Source organism: Diuraphis noxia, unplaced genomic scaffold (genome assembly GCF_037042655.1).
Source record: "Diuraphis noxia isolate RWA-SAM2 unplaced genomic scaffold, SU_Dnox_SAM2 contig0004, whole genome shotgun sequence".
Classification (NCBI taxonomy): domain Eukaryota; kingdom Metazoa; phylum Arthropoda; class Insecta; order Hemiptera; family Aphididae; genus Diuraphis; species Diuraphis noxia.
In genome coordinates this window covers 24,525,450-24,545,411 of record NW_028301714.1, presented here as the reverse complement: position 1 = coordinate 24,545,411, position 19,962 = coordinate 24,525,450, and the positions used below count along the sequence as shown (strand labels likewise).

General features: G+C 28.2%; 1 pseudogene; it reads right to left on the bottom strand.

Annotated features, from left to right (window-relative positions):
* Positions 1–377: 377 nt before the first annotated feature.
* On the bottom strand, positions 378–1,451 carry LOC149055881 (uncharacterized; annotated as a pseudogene).
* Positions 1,452–19,962: the final 18,511 nt, after the last annotated feature.

Genomic DNA, 19,962 nt, shown 5'->3' with positions numbered 1-19,962 from the left:
GTATACAATTTGTATTCTATACTCCGGCCCAGAAGAGAGCTAACCTTATTCCGTGCATCGATACTGACGCTCGCGACGTCTGTCCGGCCAAATTTTCTACCACCATGGTGCCGTTCCCACTACAAGGCAACGTGTATACAGCGGTTATAACCCGTACTTATTTTTATAAACATAAAAAATATGATATGTGAGATATCATTATTTTTTTTTTTTCATTACCCACATATTCTTATTGTTCCTAAAGGAACAGATCGTATAAACCGTATAAATATTAATAAAAAAAAAATGGCATTACCATATTATTATGCCTGCTTGTTTATAAGTATACACACATACATATTATATATTCAATATTTTTTTATTAAATATCATGGGTATATAATAATATAACTTATATAAAAAAAAAGAAAAAATACAGCTGCACAATACAAATAATAATCATAGCAATGATAATTTACAAAGATATTATAATAATGTTAAAATTCGTCAATCACTGTTTTCTGAATCAGAAGTCGTCAATCCAGTAATTGTTAACATGTGCGATTGTTCTTGTTCGTCCAGTATCTCATCAGAAATATAGCCTACCTGCCAAAATTTGTCCTCTTCCTTAATAGTGTGTGAAACAAAATTGGACCACATTTCAGGTGTCACTTTGTCTATACCATCGTTTAATAATTGCCGAACGTCATTTATCTTAAATGTTGTGTTATTATTTTTCACATGTCCTTTTACAACCGACCATGCCAACTCAATGGGGTTGAGTTTGCAGTGGTATGGAGGTAGACGTAGTACAATTTTGTTTTGGTTTTTGGCCTCTTCGTCAACCACGTACAAATCATATTTGTGTTTAATTTCTCGGACAGTTTTTAACAATTCAAATTTTATCATTGACGGGTTAGTCTCTACGCCTTTGGATTCGAGCCATTCAATTATGGCAGCCTTTTTCCAAGTAGAGGTAGGTGATTTTTCTGTTTTCACTGAATGGTACGGTGCATATTATCCATGACTATTACTGAGTTATCTTTCAATAAAGGTAAAATGCCACAGAACCATTCGAAAAATGTATCGCCGTTCATTTCGTCGTGATAGTCAGATGTGTTTTTTTTGGATTAAAAACACATAAGACCACCTGCGACGAAACCTTCGGCCGACCCTATGTGAACAACAATGAGCCTCTTGCCTTTTCCTATTGGATTACGCGTCCCTGTAGTTAAGCCTCTGAGGAAAGCATCTCGGTGTGATTGTATTGTTTGGTCGACCCGCACTTTCGACGAACAATCTCCAGTATTGACCCACGTTTCATCCAAAAAATAAATTGTTCGTCCTTCCTGTCGATAACGTTGAATGTCAGATATATAACTACGCCGCCAAGCAACAAGATCCTCTCTCTCGGTAAGAGCACTGTTTCTATCCCTTTTTGTATATTCAAATTGCATGCTCTTTATCAATCTTTGGAATGACGAACGTGAAAGATTTGGAAGATCCGGATCATCGTTTACTACTTGTATCATTTTCATTAATGTTGGAATTTCTCGTCTGAACCAAAATTCATGGATTTTTTGACGAATCGCATTTTTGTCAAAGTCGTCCACTTTATCTACTACAGTTTGTCTTTTTTTTTTGTTAATTGGTGGGGACACATCCGTACGCTTGTATTCCGAGATAGTCTTTTTTACTGTTCCTAATCCAATTTTAGATAATTTAGAAACTTTTACCATTAGATTTTCATACGTAATATCGGGTTCTGCGATGACGATATCCTTGTATATATCAATAATTATTCGTTTCTGGTCGGTATGAACAACCTAAGTAATTATAATAAAAAAAGTTTTAATTTATATCAGGGCTTAAAACCGGTAACCAGTTTGTAACGAAAACCGGTAAAAAACCGTATATTTGAGAACCGAAACCCGGTAATCGCTTTTAGTTTTGTAATCCTGGAAGCAGTTATTATATAAGCAGTTATAGTATTAAATTTTTAAGTATTTTGATAGGGCCAAAAAAATTTTTCGGAAAAATTGAAAATTTCAGTTGTCTATAAATATCTCAAAAAAAGTCAAAATATTTTGAAAATTAAACCATGTAAAGAAAAGAATATGCCAATCTTAATAACTGGTAAAATGTTCAAGTATCTACTATTTATACTTTTTGAATAATAACAAATATTTAAAATCGTTTGAGGATAAATCGTTATCGTTACGCTATTTCGTAGAAATTTAAAATTCAAACGCACTTAACATTTTTCCTATAATGATGTTTCGAGTTTTCTCTATAGCTACTTGAAGGAAAACTAATAGAAAACTTAGTGTTGTATTTTTAATCCTTAGGTATAAACACAATTTTTTTTAATAAGTGTTTACAGTTCAAAATTTTACGAAATCTGTCGAAAATGCGAAAATTTGCAAGTAATTTTGAAGTTGAAAAATCATAAAATATTTTGTGTTTATAACTAAGGATTAAAAATACAACACTAAGTTTTCTATTAGTTTTCCTTCAAGTAGCTATAGAGAAAACTCGAAACATCATTATAGGAAAAATTTTAAGTGCGTTTGAATTTTAAATTTTTACGAAATAGCGTAACGATAACGATTTTAAACATTTGTTATTATTCAAAAAGTATAAGACATAGATACTTGAAAAATTTTACCAGTTATTTAGATTGGCATTTTCTTTACATGATTTAATCTTCAAAATATTTTGAGGTATTTATAGACAACTCAAATTTTCAATTTTTCTGAAAATTTTTTTTTGAAGTGTCGATAAAATGTTTATGGCCCTATCAAAATACTTGAAAATTTAATACAAAGTTCCTCATAAGTTATTCTTATAGTGATTAAAAAATTATAAAAATACATAGGCACGATTTTTTTTATTAGCATTTTGAAGTTCAAATATTGACTTAATACGTAAAAATTACGGCAAATTTCAATTTATCTTAGATCGAAATTCATAAAAGTTTTTCTTTTTAATTCTAAGATTTGAGAATTTAATACAAGGTTCATTATATATTTTTACAATAGCAGTTGAAAAATAAAATAAATGTATAGCCACAATTTTTTTTTACATGTATTCAAATTTTAATTTTGACAACATACTTAAAAATCACAAAAATTCGTAAATTATTTTATCCTAAAAATTCATAAAAAACTTTCCTTTTACACCTAAGATTTGAATATTTAATATAAGGCTCCTAAAATATTTTTACAATAGCATTTGAAAAATAAAATAAATATATAGTCACAAATTTTTTCTATAAGCATTTACAGTTCTTTTGTGTCTGTGTAACAGCATAACTAGTCGAAATAATGCTTCGATTTCAAACTTTGGGGGTGGTTTCCGACGAATGGCAAGCCTAGACTTTTATTCCATGTGGCATAAATTATTGTTCATTTCGTCATATATTGCATTATTTTTATTTTTTCCAACGTACTTACTTTAATACTCTGATAATATTTTTTTCTTCTTTGATGAAAGCTTAAAAATTGTACACCAGTTACATAAATAAAACGAAAGTATACTTGTAAAATATATAGACACAATTTCCACAAATCGCATAAATTAATTTTACTTCAGCGCGTTGATGCGTTTGATAATAATAATTAATAATATATTATTATATACTTAAAAACAAAACTTCTAAAATTATAGTACAACAAAAGCGTTATTTCACGTTAATCTGCAGAAGACTACTAAAGTATAGCCACCGTATTGCTTGCGGGTATAATTTTTCTACTTAAAGCCATCCTCAAAGAACACCCCTTATGGATGGTTCCGGATTGAAACAGTTGATGAACATCGATGTCTGATTGACTTTTTGATTACGGTGGCCGTGGATGGTAGGTGTGCCTGTGGTGCCATTTCAGTTTTTTAATAGTGGTGACAAAATTAAAGTAGACCAAATTTATTTTTCGTCAGTCCAATTTTTCTTCAAAATAGTTAATACAGAAAATGTTTGCGTGTAAGCCGCTTGTATGGGGTTAAACTCTTAAAGGATATATTTAAATTAATTCAAATTATTCATTCATAATTAGTTTTCCATTTGGTATAGTAACTTATATAGGCTATTTTGCAATTTTACTAATGAAACCATTGTAATTTATTCCAAATAAAATTAATATATTACCTATATAATAATATAATGATACAATATTTCATATAGTATATATATATACATAACTATACCATATTTACCTCATTTAGTTAAAAATAATAAATTAATGTAATACTACGATGCGATCTATGAAGTTTAATGATGATCATGAAGGGTGTTGGAGAATAGCCCCACCCCAAATAGGAAGATAGTATAAACATATATCTCACTCCAGAATAAATTCCAAATTATTATGCCACTGATCTAGTTCGTTTCCGTATCTCCACGGCCACCACGGGTTTCCATGTCCTGGAAACCATCTTGTGGTCCAGCGTTTTTGTAGAACCGTTTTTTACACTCTGAATCATCAAATTACGTTGGCGTGTCGCTTATTGAACTTAAGTGCAGCGCGTCGGATTCAATCGCCCGAACCGGTGGCAAAGAGCCAAAGATGACGACATATTATCTCGATTTTGTTCACTTTTTTGGTGGCTTATGTCATTTATACAACGTAATTATAGATGATACGTCCGCCGACATCGAAAGTTTCAACGGGTCGATATATTATTATATAGGTAATAATAATATTAATGAAAATTAACCATTGATATCTATGATGAATTTTACTGATTATAATTTTTTTTTTTATGAAATATAGTAGGAATTTTTTTTAGCTTTCAAAAATAGTGAGTTGTCACTATGGAGAATTCAACGAATTAATATATTTTTTTTTGTCGTAATTTCATTTTAAATTGATTATAATTTCTTAACATCGTGTTTTTTTCGCGACAATGGTATTAGGTACCTATATTGTATCTAGGTAGGTATATTATTATGTATTACTCGGAATTCAGCCGTTTGGCAGTTTTAATGCTTAACTTCAATATTCTAATATGTATGTTATTCTTTTATATCTTACAATAATAATTGGGAACGACGGTAAAAAGACATCAACAATAATATCTAATATAATAATCTATACACATGACAATATAATAACATACGTCTTTGAAGTTCGATAATTAACTCGATACCGAAGATGGTATAAAAATATTTTATAGATACCTCAGCTAGACCCACCTACGAGTCACCTATACGTATATAGGTATAACATGTATAAATATGTTATTTTGTATTAATGTCGCGAAGGGGTTATATTGCCTTACCCATTAGCAAGTCATTCTGCTGCGATGATCGTCGTATCGCGATATATAGGTACGCTTCAGGCGGACGAGGACGAATACCACGACGATAATAATATAATAAAAATAAATAGAGAAACACTATCTCGCGTGCTTTTTAAGTGTTGATTTTTTTTTTTTTTGTTATTGATTTCAGGCGTTTGGCGTTGTTATATTAATATTACACAGGCAATAACCGTATATTCAGCTGTCTATATAAAATCTACAAGTGCGTATCTATACAACATAATATTGAAAATAATTCATAAATAAAATATATGTAAGAAGTATATTAATACATTATTATAGGTATATACTATATATATATATATATTATACATTATAAAAACCGCGTATAAAAGAGAGGTGTAAAATTATATTTGATGGTTACTTATATGTAAGTGATGTAAGATATGTGCATTACCATTTGCTTATAGTTTTACGACTTTTTTTGTCAAAGTTATACCTACGATAACGCATAACAATATATATATATATATAGGTAGGTAGTTCCGCGTGGGTGATGATTTTGTCAGACTGTTATAATATTAGGAATATTAGTTAAGTTACAGACCGCAGTTAACATACGGTATTGTTGAAGCAACTATATTATATTACGTATGTGCAGTAGGTATATAATATAGACGTATTATAGCAGTATTATAGGTTATGGCCAATTAGGTCTTGTACGAAAAATATCTAATATAAACATATTATGATATAATGCTATATATGTACCTACCAGTATCATGATTATATGATGTGGCATCATCAACTTTTGGGGTCCTAGGGCAAACACTAAAGCTATGCCCACAAGTGTAATTTATTACTAATTATTATTATTATTAATGAAGACCGGCGTAATTATTATTGTCCCCGCAGGACGTCTAGACGTACATTTTTTTTCTTCGTTTTATTGAATCAAATATACATAAATACTACATTTTATATCGTATAGGTAGGTACCATAAAACTACCCAATAAAAGTGTATCACATCGTCACGTATGTCCTTATTATATTGAGGATTATACATTAAATTATATTATAGAATTTGACATTTTTCAAAGGTTTGTATGATGTTTCACTCACAGTTCAGCACGAATAATCAAATAGAGACATTCACTGTAATATTTGTCGTATAGTAATTATAATAAAATAGGTACTTTAGTTAATACTAAATTGTCTGAATTATCACTTATTGGTCATTGCTTATTTACTATACTCACCCACCCACTTCTCGATTATCCCTTTTGGCACTCCATTTATTGTCTGTAGTATACATAGACGGATGGTTACATATATTTAAACAGATAATAAATAATTACAAATGATTTTGTAATAATATTATGGCTGCATACTCGTATTACCTATGTTTCTTGCGTCCCCAAAAAGGTATATTTTATAAGTGTTGAAGTATATGTACCTACTACCTACTATGTATAAGTAAACTTGATAGGTAATTTGTGTTCCATTTCAGATACGCAATTCGGCTGTTTATAATCACAGATAAATATTTAACAATTATACATATATATTTAACTGTACATCTGTGGCTATATATAATATTATCTCTGATATCATTATATCGATATTAAGTTGTCCGATTTTAATTATTGTATTATTGCGCTCACCTATAATCAATTTAAAAAAACTATTTTGATGGTTAAAAAATATTAATAGTAGAAACTTGAACCTTTTGCTAACTCGAGTCGATACCGATGTAATACAGAATAGTAAGAAACAGCTTAAAATTAATCTACGGTTTTGGATAATGTTGTGTGTCATGTTGATAATGATAATAATGATATTGTATAAGATGTTATAGTAGAATGTGACCCCCTTGAAATTATATTTTTTTATTGTTGAATGATATATATCTCCTTAAACAGTTATGAACAGATAAAAATTTTATGTACATAAGAAAACATACAGCGAGCAGGTCACCCGAAAAATAACGCACATTCTTTTATGTATTGATCATATCCTGTTGCAGACGTCATCGCTACCGCATGGCCGATGTACTTCGAGTGTCCTCTTATCATTTTGAATATTTTTTACCATAATATTTATGGTCATAATGTCATACAATAAATTATTTATTTTAATATTTTGTGTTTATATTTACGATTATAATTAATTATCAAACCTTCAAAACCGATTTGTCCACCGACAATATTGTCATTTAGAAGATGGTGCGTATAGGTACTGCGTATACTATCAAAATTAATTGTTTTACAGTTTCGGCAGTTTCGCTTGTACAAATTCGAATTCAAGGGGAAAGACTTTTCATGTTCATTCAACGTAACAGTTTTTCAACATATATATCATTGAATTCAAATTTAATACCATCCATTACAGTAACCTACTTGTAATCTACTGCAATACATCAGCAGAGCAGTGGTGTAATATTAGGGATTTGGTTTGAGGGGTGAATTACATGTTTTTAGAAAATTCTGCTAAATAAGCTTCAGACAGTAACCTACCCCATCAAATATAAAATGTTAGTACTTAGTAGCGTAAAATAAAAGTTTTTAAGGGATCAATCCCCGCATCTCCCCTTAATTACGCCCACTAGCTGAACGACATCCACTTACCCACTTTTTTTAAATATGTATAATTAGAAATCATAGAAAGACTACAAATATAGTATATAAATATGAATGTATGATAATTTTACATTGTTTCAACAAAAACTGAATTTAATTAGTTTCATAAGAATATTATATCAAATTTGAATACGGACGGTGTGCGGGTAAAATGAATAAGTCAAAATCACCAGTTTTAAAGAAACGATAAAAAGTTTAATTTGTGTTTCAACTGAAATAGCTTTTGTATACTTATTTATTTATTCAATTTAATTGACAGACATAATATGTCCAATATACAATGTAATTATTAAATAACAGGGTTACTGGGTTAATATTTTAATAATAATAACAGTAAGTTTTAATTAAATTTTTTTAATGACTCACTGGTTACCTTTGGACTTAGGGGTTAGATGGTATATTAGTATCGAACTTGGTACAGTCATACTCATGTATTATTATGTAATATGTATAATATATAAGATCCAATTTCATATTATTAAGAACTATGGAGACTGGAAAGAAAAAAGTTTGACGTCAAAAGTTGAAATGAATAATTTACAAACAAACTGTTTTTATCTTGTTGAATGACAATGTCAATAATGCATAATGCCCAATAATACAGGCCCTGAAAAAATGTATTTTTCGTGGACCAGTTTTTTAACGCCTACACGATTGAACATTTTTTAGTCAAGTATACCTAGTAGGCTTATCAGTTATTAACATTATTATTATTATTTTTATCGCTATGCTAATTGCAAAAATAATAAAACGTCGACGGCTTACTGCACAGGTGGTATATTAAAACGACGGCATAGTCACATCCCATATTTTCTATAGTTGAATATATTTACACATAGACAGACACATCACGCAGTATAATAATAACCAACACCTACTCGTCGACTTATAGAATGCGTATATGGATGTAAATGTCTAATAATAATATGTATAGCAGAGAGATCGTATACATAGATCGACGAGTGGCGTACGACTGCGTAATACAGTGATGCGTCGGTATAACGCTGTTGACAGGGGCTATATTATTCTGTAGCGCTCGGATGAGAGGATACTTTTCGGTCGTTTTATTTATTTTCTCTCTTCGTTGAAAATTATTAAAATAACGCGAGGTCAATAATCTGAAATCGCTACATATTAGTATAAAGTAAACAACTATATACTCTGCTGCAGGTTATTGCGGCACGTCTGACATCCGGCCATTTTACAGCAAACACTACATAGTGGTGCAGGCTATAAGTATATTATACAGTGATGATACAGTGATTATTGAACATCATCTATAACATGATAAATTTGCCATGATCGATAATACCATTATTATTAGGTGTGTAAAAAATGTGACGTAATTCAATATACGATTCAAAAAAATGTCTACGTCACAGAGAAATCAAAATATCATAAAATGAATGAACGCACAGACACAGATAATAACTACATTAATATTTAAGCTAAAACACCATGATAGGTTCTACTGAACGCGAATGTATTGTATCGTAGGCACCTATACTGCACGTTTATAACTTTATAAGACAGAGACAAAAACACGCGGTTTGTATTTTTTGTTGCTTATATAGTTGATTGATAATGTGTCTATGCATTTATAGGTACAAAGTTTAATCACGATCATAGGTGCAATCCAGAGGTTTTAGGGTTTTAGCACCCTAGTTTTGAAATAAGCACCCTCATAATGTATATTGTATGCTATATGTCAAGTGTCAACTAACTGAAAAAATAAGGGGCTCCAGCACCCCCAGTTTTTTCATTGAAATTGCGCCACCGATCACAATGGTCAGTATAACGGTCAGTGTCAAACAGGAAATTAAGGAAACTGATCATGTTTATATAGTTGTGTGTATAACGTATATGGTACCAGGATTGATGTGTCATTTAAATATAATAGCATAGATTATTATTATTATTATTATCTAGTTTGACAATTTTTTTCTTAAACAAAATTTATCTACTATGATAGTTATACCATGTTGCAAGGGCAGTTTGGACGCTGGGTCTACCTATATTCGGAGTGCTGCTGTAAACTAGTAAACTTAAGCACTTACAACATTGATAATTATGAATAATAATAAATCAGAAGTTTAAATAAAATACGTACTTCTTCAACTATTTTAAACATGGTCATTTTGATACTTTTTATAAACGAATCATATATTATTGTGGACATATATTTTGATCTATTTTGATATAGACATTTTCATTTAATTTTTAACTCGGCAAAAACTCTTTATTGTTTAAGTAAATGCATAAAAATGCTTAAATTAGAAAATATTTAGAAGAAGCATGCAAAAGTGTAACAAAAAATATACGTATCTTCATATTAAAATGTTTTATTGATTAAAGAAAATGATATCATTAGAAAGAATCACTAAAATAATTTAAAATAAGACGAGGAATTTCGCCCACTCTCCCTCCGCATCATACCATTATTCAAGCACTGAACTACCAGTAGGATAACATCATTGGTTGCTTAGTAAATTATTTACATTTCAGTTATAATAATTGTTTGTTTTCCACCGATACAATATAGAGTACAACAGGCATTTGATAATACGCCCAATATGAATGTAGACTATGCAGCAATATTGTTGCAATGCCGTATAGTCGTTATGTTGCTGTTTATATACGTTAAACACACAAGCGGTGAGACATATATAATAACATGCGAAAAATAAGTTTTGGCTCAGATTTTGTTCGCATTATATTAATGTTACATTAAAATATACATATGTCTAGTTCTTGTTATGAAAAATATTAATATTTAAACATAAAAACTAATATGCTGACCAAGTGTCATGCAAATTAATTACACGGAGTAACAGGGAAAATTTAATTTCTAACTGTTGAGAGTGGATTTATAAATTTAATCTTGATAGTAGATTGTATATTATGCAACATCCGAATTCAGAAAAATATTTAGCTTTTTATCTTTATTGTTTTATTGTATACTGTTAGATATTGTAATTTTTTTTTTTTTAACATTTATTAGAAAATACACAATCTGTAATAATATTTACAATCAGTGTTGAGACTTATCTAGATAATTATTTAGTTATATTTTATCTTATCTAAATAAATAGTTGAATTTTATCTGAATAATTATCTAAAATAAAAAAATCATTCTTCTAGATAAATTTATCTAGATAAATTCATCTCTATAGGTACAAAAAAATATAATACACATTTTGATTGTCAATTTATTTTTATGATAACTAGCCAATACTTTAAATTTTAATTGTCGAGTCATCTCAGTAAAAAAAAAAATAATATGTTCATAATAATGTTATCTATTATACAAGTATTATATTTTATTATTGATATTTTTGTTAGGGGCCCGGACATGGTGATCAAATATACCTACATTACATTATTACGAATCGTGTAAAATGTGTAGTTTTTTCTTGATTTTTATACTTAATTTAAAAAATGTTTTTTTCAGTTATACCTTAGTTATTTATTAATAATAATGTCTACTGCTAACATTAATTTACTCATATAGCCGATGTTTATATAATATTGAAGTACTAAGTAGTATCAAAGGCGTACTCTTAAAATGTTTTGGATTTAAATGTGTTAAAAAAATTAAATTTATCTTTCTTGTTATCTAAATTGTGTTATCTTTTATCTTTATCTAGATACATTTTTGCCCTGTTATCTTTATCTTTATCTAGATAAAAAAGTACTAATCTAATCCCAACACTGTTTACAATAAGCATATAAGCTGAAATTACAATGATTATATGAGTGCGCGAGGTGAGTAGCAACCCAACAGTAACACTCGACATGATATTTAAGGTTATTTTATATTATGTACATTTTACATACTTAAGTATATGTTTTTTTTTCTTGTTATTATTTGATTATTGAAGTAAATAACAAATTTAGCTAGCTAAACCAAGACACCAGCGTCTCTTTAATCTTCTCGGTGAATTACCTGGAATGTTTGCGGAGTTGAGGGCGAGAATAAGTGGGTTGGGATGGTTTGTAAGGCGAGAGCGGTACCGCTTGTAGGAGGATGTGGCCACAAAGATATTATAATAATATATTTTTATTGAATCATATTTTGTTGATAATAAATATTCTTTCTTATCATTTAAAATTAAATTTTTCAATCTATTGTTGAAAACTTGAATGGTTATCATTAAATTACTTAAAAACAAATAAAAGTATAAAACTTTAAATTTAAACATGAAATATATGAATGATACTAATATTTTTCCAATTCACATTTTTCAATTATTATTCCAAAACAAAATATAATGATTAGACACGTACAATTATTAATTTTATAATATTAATGTAAATTCAATGTATAATGGCATTAGTAATAACATAGTAAGTAATTAATTGATTAAATTTCTCATATAGGTACCTATACTATAGTTTACGATCAAGTGAGACTTCAGTACTTAAATATAAGATATATTAAATATATTACAGTGACGGTTAAATACATTAGTGTTGCAGTGACCAAAATCATTCTCTTAAACTTAGGCGAATAGAGATTAGCCTTCGTCCAAATCAAATAAATCAACATTTTTTATAGGCAATAGGAATTAGGAACCCTGTTCCCAAAACCATAATATTTTTTATTTTTTTTTAATTTTGGCACAATTTTTTGTTATATGATGTTAAGTGTTTACAAGGAGTATTTTTTTAAAATTTTTTTGTAAGGAGAACCCGTGGCAAAATAGGCCATTGGGTGTGGGGGTACGGTAGGGGTTATTTTTGTATATTTGTTTGTAGGTTTTTAAGTGGGTAGGGTTGTAACACGTGTTTGTGTATGTGTGGCAAGGACATGTTGCTAAAAATCCCGGATGGGTGACCAGCTAGCAACTGCGGCCGGTACAAGTGCGTTTCCGCAGATTGAGCGTACGACCGCGCCTCACCAAGCCACACAAGGAGTATTATATGAATACTTACTGTGCATAAAAAAAAAAAAAAAGCATGAGAATTTTTAATTGTATAGTTAATAGTTATATAATATAATGATTCGGATTATTGAATAAAAAAAAAATAAATAAATAAATGGGTTGTTTTCAAACGATACAATAACGCAATAACCATAATTGATATACTTTTAGAAGGTAAGCTGTAGACAAGTCGAGAGTATAGTGTCTACGGTGTAAATTTTATTAAAAATACGTACAACTAACAATTTTAAGTATCCATGAATTGGTTCAAAATGGCTCAACTCACAACTTTCCAAGTATTATTTTTTTATTTCACTCTGCAATGATATATGTAGCTATTTTATAGTTTAAATTAATGTAAGTATCATCATATTTATAATTCATATGATAATTACATGTAATCATATCGAAATAGAGATTTGGTATAATACAATAAAAATGAATTACAATTTACTCGTATCTATACTTATAAAAATATTTGTAATTCAAATATAATTTTTCATTTATTTATTTTTTTCTAGTTCACCATATTATTCAATTGTAATTTGCACGTACTTATAAATTTCTCAAATCTATCTTTGTTTTGTTATTAGAACTGTTGACAGAATTGCCTATAGTCAACCCCTTAAAACTTGTGCGAGAAGTGTTCTGTAAAATTTTAGGCAACAAGCTACAATAAACTAAAACTACAAAAAATAGTTTTGTGATAAATTACAGCTGTGATAAAAATCCAATTAAATTCCAAATATGTACTTAATACAAAATGCATAATATCATTAGGATGATACTCTCATTAGTCATTATTATGTATTTGTTGATCATAAACTAAGATCTACAATCTACACATTATATTTATGATATTATTAACGTAACTGTACGTTGCGTAAACGTAACGTTTAATTGAATTTCCTTTTATTAATATTATCATCGTTCAATGCATTATTCAAAGTTCAAAAGTTTATACACATACAAACAAATATTATTATTATTATTATTATTATTATTATTTAAAAATGACACTCTTCTATTGATTAAGATTTGATCATTATAAATTATAATTAGGTATGTTATGGTATACTAGACACAAGGTATGTTACAATAAGGTATACAATCTATATATGGTATATCTATAGATTATACCTCTACGCAGTATTGCTTGATCATATTATTATTCAAGTGATTTCTGATAGCTGGTGTATATAACTTATGTAGGTACCTAACATACATACTCGTATTATGATCAACATGCAATCGTTTTCATGTTCAACAAATCTATACGGTTCAACCACTTTAACCACCTTAGGGCAAAATGTATAAATTTTCAAAGAGCAACATATTTATAATAGTCCGGAAATAATATTCGTCGGAATAATAAGAAATAACTCGTATCAATATTTATTCATTATAATTTTAAATCCATTATAATATAAAAACGTTTGCGAAAATCATAGTGGAATTTTTGAAACTGTAATATACGAGTATATTATTCAAATTCGTATACCTTACTATCGGGTACCTAACCTAACCGTAGGGAAATGCAATATTGCTTAAAAATTATAATTGTTCGTTGAATATGGTTATTTATATATATATATATTTGCACGAAAATATATATGTGTAGGTACCTATTTATCTAATTTCCTATTAATCTAATGTGATAATGCTATATATATAGTAGATATTTAATATTTACACATAATATATACAGTTCAGTTGAATTTAATTGGTAGGTGTGGGTTAATAATTTTAAACTGTATACTGTATTAAAATAACAATATTGCATGTTTGTACGATTTCTTATGAAAGAAAACACGTGTGCTAGATATAAAATATTCTTGGCGTCTTTATTGGCAGATATTAATTGGAATTTAACAGGAAACGACATCTGATATAGCTTGAAAGTGCTTCAAATGTATATATTATAGAAACAATAAGGATCGCCAGTTCCTTACAACTCTTCTTTTTAATTGTCATTCTATATACTGTTGTAGGTACTTAACTTTAATGTACCAACACGAAGTGTTAGGATCAATAAAACGTTTGCTGTTATTTACGCTCGTTGCTTTATATGGTATGAAATTATGGGAAATTAATTTATCAGTATAAATAGGAGCAGAAGTGCTACAAGGCCTATATTACAATAAAATATAGAATGGTGGATCTTCGTTCGACATTAAGTGTGGAAATAAGATTTAATCTAAAATTTTGTTGATTTTTTTGTACCCACTCCCGGCGATTATCGAAGTTGATAAGACGGAGTTACAACAGTTAGAACTACCGAAAACATGTTTAGACCGTCTTGAAAATTAGGAATGACTGACGAAAAAGTATGGATGAATACAGCCACAACAAATAGGTGTCATTTGTCATTATACAACAATAAGTAAACGTAATTCCACAGTTAATGATGATAGTCGATATTATTATTTTCTTAAAGTTTGTTTGGCAGATATTCGGACACCATTCACTCCATTTTTAGATGTTTCAAACAGACTCATTTTACGATTCATATTTGGAATCGCTAGGCCTATGCACAAAATAGTAATAATAACCTTACGAAACATACGCTTGTATAAATTTATATAATGCCTATATTTATCCGAATATAAGTAGTCGAAAAACGTTAACAGACAATTTCTTAACATCGCTGAAATCATTATTTTTACCGATGTTGCGATCAATATACATATACGGAGTTATAATACAGATTTTACAAAAATTGTATTTTATTTTTTGTTTTCAACCATGAATTCACTAAAATTTGATACCATAAGGATAAAATATATTTTAATTCGTAGTTTAATAATTTGGATAAGTTAACTACAACTACTATTTTAATATACGAGTATAAACTATTTAAAAATGCATATTTACTCTTCACTTACAAACTGTATAAAAATCTATTCGTTATAATTATCACGAATAAGTTTAGGATATTTATTTTTTTCATATTTTGTTGGTTTTTTAACGACCATATAGCAATATAGTACCTACGCCATTTGTTTTTTTTTTTAAGAACTAAAACAAAGTCATCTAATTCAAATTTAATATTTCTAGTATAAATGGAAAATGTATTTGTAATATAAATATTTTGTATGGATGAATAATTTCTGAATACTATAAGATTTTAATAAATTATTTTTTCTTTTAACAAAATAATACTTGAAAATTTCAAAAATACCTCAACTCCATAAGACCCATTATATTTCAAGTTTAAAAATTAGTCTTACGTTGATTAAAAAATAGCTAATACCTATGACTTGTTTATATCATATTTCTATATTTTATACTTTGTCAAATATATCTACAAAATTCGTTTATATTGCAGCTAATATTTCTTCACGTTATTTTTTATTTATTTATACCTAATTAACTCTCATAACAATTATTTACACTTAATATTGAAATTGTTTCAATATTTGTGATAAAATTATAAAAGTACACCTAAATCATAATATGTATAGTATAAAATATATTAAAAACATTCACGAAATTTTATAGAAATTAATATTTAAATGGTGTTCCATACGAATAAAATGTAACATGACAAAATGAAACAGATGTCTCGGGAACTATTAAAATTATTTAATAAATTATACTGACCAATGTCAGCTCCCTTCATCGAATGCATCCGACTTTCAGAATTCAATTACTATGTAGAGTGTAGACCATATATATAATAACAGTATAGCTCTATATACCAGATCTCACAGGAAAAAAAATATTTTGGACGTTATCCAACCCTGAAACTTAATCCAACTTCGTATGGTTTTTACAACGACCTACAATAATTGACCTAACAGGAACACAATAAAGCACTTAGGTCTATGCATTTTTCTTAGGTACTTATAGAAGAAAATCCAACTCACGATAACGAATACTTTTTCATAATATAATAATAATATGTACCTATTGGTATATAAAATATAAATATATATTTTTTATTAAATTTCTTAAAATTATGTGATGGTATAGTTCTAAGTATATATAATATTTATATTTTAAAGGAATGGAGTTTTTTATTCACATCTATAAACATATACTAATTAATAATCAAATTAGCTATTAAAAATGTCGTGTTTGATTGAACGTATACATATATATACATATATATATATATACGTTATATATAGTTAAAATTATATTATTTATTTTACTGCAATATGACTGACTTATGATTACACGTCGACCAAAAATCTCGTCAATCTTACAGTTTAACACGGTTAGCTGACGGCTGTAATATGTAACCTGTTCAAGTGTTTTTAACAAATAAAATATTCCTTTATCAAAATATAAACATAAAATACCATAAATCTTACTGAAGAGGAAATAATTAAGTACAAGAAACTGGTTCTAAGATAATGAACATTATTTAATATTTTAATTAAATTAAGTATTTTATTTATTGTTGGTTCTTGATATATACAAAATTGCATAACAAATTTATTTGATTAATAATACTAATATTTACAACTAACTTGAATTTCTATAATTTTTAATCATTTTTTGGTAAGATGTTTTTAGAATATTAAGGAGCTCATAAAAATAAAACACTATATCTGATAAAAAAAATTATACACAGATTTAATTATTTAACATACGACGATAGTTTTAAATCATGACAATAACATTTTCTAAATTACAATAAGAAAATTAACTTCTACGAAGTAATAGATGTTGAGGATTTTTTTTAATTTCTAATATTAATGCCATTTACAAGTACAAATGTCACATGCCTGAGTACAATCATGAAGTAAAAAATTATAAATTTGACAAAGATAATAACAAACAATAGTTTCACATCTGTGTTAATAGTTTTATGTGTGTGAGTATGATCGATAAATAAATGTATCCTGTTCCTAATAAATAGTTGCTGTTCACTTTTATTAATTTGTATAGAACAGTATAACCTATCGTTGATTTATGAAAGAATATTCTTGTGTTATTGTTATTTATAATGAATTTATGTACCTATATGAGTGAGAAATTTACAAATTATGTTTTAATTGCTTGTGGCAGAAGAAAAAAAAGTTTAATTAAAAAAAAACAATTGATACAAATTTTAAACCATTAGTTTAATGGTCAATACCTAAGTAATATTCACGTTCATTATTTCATATACATTTTTCTAATCAATTGCGGTTATTGATAATTTAAAACTGTGTAAAAAAATATAAAGTATAATATACTATTGTAATAGGTAGCATTTTTTTCTACAGGTGCCATGATGATGCGATTTCACAATTCTTTAAACAGATGAATTCGGGTTATGTTAAATATTATTTTGAAACAAATTAATGAAATACAGTTTGATATGACTAATCTCTGCATATTTCTATATATATATGAGCACGATCCTATAAATATACTTCAGACTACACACAATTTAGGTACTTGTTCAATAATTTAACGTAAACGTAAAAGTATTAAATAGGAATGTGATAATATTTATTAAGTATTTTAAGGACCAGAGTCAACTAAATTTTTTGTACATTACGTGGAATATAATTCGTTCGAATTTTAATTATTGTAAAAAGTGAACGCATTATGACTCATATATAGGTGTCTTAAAAAGAAGATAATGATAGATTAACGTTGTACTATATATTATACATACCTGCAGTCATTAATATAGATTATAAATCCAAATTTTACAGTTAATTTACTATAATATAATATATAATAAGTATACTAATTTATTGTGACTAATCACCTTTGCTGCTGATGTCAAATATATATATATATAAAATAAATGTATCAAAAATATCAGCGTAAGTATTTATTGTATCAACACATCGTTAACATTTTCTATACCATAAGAAACTTATTTACAGGTTGTATATAAACGTATTTGGTCAAAATTGCAAAGGTTGCAAACTTTTTGAATTAACACCATAAGTATTTTGACGAATAAAAATTATGGTTAATCGATGAGCCTTTATTTTAGCATCGACAAAACTAATAAAGATACCTTTATACCGTTATACGACTTGTATGTTTTATAAATATATAGATTTTTTTAAATGTAATAATTGAAACTTAGACCATCAGTCGCTTTTTGAATAATCTAGAGTATTAATATTTATGTTTTTCCACAATAATGCATTATAGATGGACAAAACTATTTTTCAATACACCTTACCCTACAAAAAAAAAAACTCGTTGCGAATAATATAGTAATGGTCAAGTATTATTACAATCCCATATATATGGTAAACTTTTGGAAGACTCTTATTGGTTTATTTACGATCAATTTCAATACAATGGTTAATACGGTAAAACATCAAGCTAAGACTACAAGTGTGTATTTTACGATAGCCGTATGCCTGTATGAGTCATTTTGATGTAAAACTCAAGACTTTTTTACTACTTTGGTATAAAAGGATGATTGTATATAATGTAAAATTTAATCTTTGACGAGATTCAATGAAGATAAAAATCTATGACTGTAATAACGTGACATATATATATATACAATGACTAAAACACTATTATAGACTGGATTTTCATATTATAGATCTTAGGTGTTTAGGTTAAACTACAAATGATGACAACTGACAACATTATAATTTTAGTTAAATATTTTAAATCAACCTCCGCAGATATTGGCGCAGAAAGTACCTACATTTCCATCATACTAGACCGTTCTTCTTAGGATTACTCTCCTGCATACAACCCCATCAGCATGTAGAAGATGGGAGAAGATAACAGGCGTGACGTGTGTATTTATTGTACAGGTATAGTGATATTATTGTTACAGTGAAAAAAATATGTATTATAATCTATAATTATTATATGATGATGTTGCTTCTTAATAGTTTATTTGTTCTCGCGAGATTTTATTAGGAAACAAAATTGTAAACAGCCCTCGGGCTCGACCAAAAGAGAAACAAGCGTAGCTATGTATCATGTATGCACATATACTATGTGTACCTGCACTTATAGATGTTGAACATCTAAAATACAATGCACCGACGAAGGGGTGGGCATGAAGATGGTGCATATTGGGAGAGTAAAAAGATAGATTAATATATTATATTATATTATATATTATGTATATAATATATTACACGTGGACGGCGGTGGGGCCGGCCTGTGCAGCTGCAACTTGGGAAATAAAACTCGGCGGCGTCGCGCGCCACCGCAGTTCCGTCCGAGA